A 2891-nucleotide genomic window follows, 5' to 3' on the forward strand; every position below is an offset into this window, starting at 1 on the left:
CTGTTACTTTCTGTCAGCCTTTGTTTTTTCATATTATTTCAGACCCCCAAAAAGAAAGCAAAGTGGATTTTCCTTTACTATCAAGGGCCCATCTTGTGGCGATCGCTCGCTCCTCTTCATGCATTCTCTGCATGATCTTATATTTGAATCTCTTTCTCATCTTGAGGCGCTTTAATTGTTTCAAGCTAAGGTTAGGTTAGCTAAGCTAACCTAAGTGTTTTTCTTCTCCACTTCAGCCCTCAAAGTTCTATTAAAGTATTTGCTACTACCACAAATGTCTGCACCCATGGCAGTTCCACCCAAGGCTCTGGTGCTCACGTATATGGGCCTGATCAGTGGTGTAGTGGTCCCTGGAGAAGTGGGTATACTCTCAGTTTTCACCTTTTTTTTTTTTTTTTTTTTTTTAAAGTAGTCCAGAAAAAAGCCCTGTTTTAGAAACAGTGACATGTAAGACTATGATTTAGTTTACCCAAAAATCTGTCATTTCTACTTGCTCACTATTATAAAATGATCATGACTTGATTAGGAGCAGTTTGTAGTTACTACTGGTCACACAAGCAGCCTGGATGAATGTAAAATGTATTTATCATGAGGCAAACATGGTGTTATCTCTTCTCCTCTAAATGTGCAGTCATATTGCCACTGGCAATTTGCCAGTAGTTTAAAATAATGATTCATTTGGAAACCACCTTAAAACTTACCTCAGAATTATGTCTTCCATCAACTGGGGTGGCACACCGCCGCTTGTGTTATTTCTTCAGCTGTTGTTTGGTCTGCTGCCGTTATCGTAGTCAAGTGGCACCGGCACCTGAGTTTTTTTTTGTTTTTTTTCACTGGCACCTGAGGTATTAGCGATATTTTCCTCGGCATGACCCGCCCTACTCTGCCTCTGATTGGCTCATCAGTCCTCATGCCTAAAGTTAACCAATCTAATCAGTGAAAGCAGCGAGTACCAGCCAATTAGAGGCAGAGGAGGGTGGGTCATGGCTTCACTATCCTTGAGGAAAAAATGGGCAATCTGGCTCACAGATATTACTGAATGGTGCGCATCAGGGGGGATTTAGAAGTGGGTATACGCAATGCTGACTGAAAAATAAGTAGGTATACGCCGTATACCAGCGTATACCCTGGACTACACCACTGGGCCTGATGCTTCAGCACCATCAGTGCTGTTAGGTTCAGCAGGTGAGATGTAACAGTGACACTGATAGGTGTTTCCAAGGTCAAGCATGAACCTCTCTCTCCCCTTTCATGTCTTCAGCTGTCCTATCAAAATAAAGGCACAAAATGCCCCCCCAAAAATAAATAAAGCATGAACCTTTATGTCAAATCCTGTTTCCAACGTATAAGTCAATCAACAAGCTCACTCTCTTCCTAAAACTAATTTAAAAAAAAAAAAAACAATTACACATGTAATGAACAAAAGAAAGACAAAAAATGTTTAAATACTCTCCTCAGTATTCATCGGCAGCAGCCTCGAAATATACTGCCTCTGGGCCATTAGTGCAACACACAAAAACAGGGAATTGAAACAAAAAAAAAACAATAAAAACAAGCATAAGACAATGTACCATAAAACCAGCGATAAAAAAAAGCAGAGAACCATAGGAGCAGGCAAGGCAGCAGGTCAAATAGACATGGAAAGGGTTGAGAGGAGTCCTTCATGATGCTGCAGGCTTTTCTTTTACACCTTTCTGTGTAAATGTTCTTTATGGCAGGAAACTTGTCCCAGTGATGATGTGCTGGGTTGTCTGCACAACCCGCTGCAGGGCCTTCCTGTCTGCAGCTGAACAGTTTCCATCCCAAACAGTGATGCTGCAGGTCAGTATGGACTTAATGGTAGGCCTACATCTGTAGAGGATGGATGTGCACAGACCAACTCTCTTTAGCCTTCTTATGAAGTGCAGGCGTTCTTCACTAAGGAAGTGGTGTTCTGGCTGTGATGTTGACCCCCAAGAACTTAAAATACTGTCTTGCCAGTCTTACCATCGACCTGTAAGGGGGAGAGAGATGCTCCAGCCCTACTGAAGTCGACAATCATCTCCTTTGTCTTGTCAACATTCAGAGAGGTTGTTGTCTCTGCACTAAATCTCACCATATCTTGTTGGTGGTGAGCCCCACGACTGTGGTGTCATCACCAAATTTGATGATACGGTTGCTCTGCTCTGGTGAATGGCAACGCAGTCATGGGTCAGCAGTGTGTACACGAATGATACTTAATTTGTTTGTTGGTGGTTATCTTATTAAATACAAATTATCTTAATATGTGACCAAACTTAAGACGCAGGGCACCTCAAACTTGTATAACTCAAATAACCAATTCACATGCTGGCTTATGGGGCTCCGCAGGCTCTGGGTTATTTTCCCTCTTAGGTAATCCAGCCTTGGTATCTTCTAACAATCACTGAGCATCACGGCTTGTCCTAACATCCTTAAATATGGATGGGGCCCATTCATCCATCCTTACCCCTCTCTGCGTTGCAGGAGTCCAAAAATATCCTAATGTGAAAGGAAATTATACTTTTCATCCATCAAATGGGTAATCATGGGAATTCTGGGTAAGGACTGATGTGTAAAGTCAAAGTGAAAGGGATGCGTTTGTACTACTTAAAAAAATAAATCAGAACATGAGCCTAGCTGGTTGCATGATTACTCAATGTAAAACATAATTTCACACAAACAAATCTTTTTATCATGTTCGGGCTGTCTCTACGTTTTTACTTAACGCAAAATGAAGTCAACACAGCCAGTAAGCATACAAAAGTCCTTTACAAATTATTTTATTTCAGCATAATAGTAAGAAGCCTCTCCTCTGATTTTCATATAGTTGAAACTAATTGGATCACAAGGGTACATATTAGTTAGCCCATTTTACAATAATCATTGTAACA

Source organism: Sander lucioperca, chromosome 6 (assembly GCF_008315115.2).
Source record: "Sander lucioperca isolate FBNREF2018 chromosome 6, SLUC_FBN_1.2, whole genome shotgun sequence".
In the NCBI taxonomy this organism is placed as follows: Eukaryota; Metazoa; Chordata; class Actinopteri; order Perciformes; family Percidae; genus Sander; species Sander lucioperca.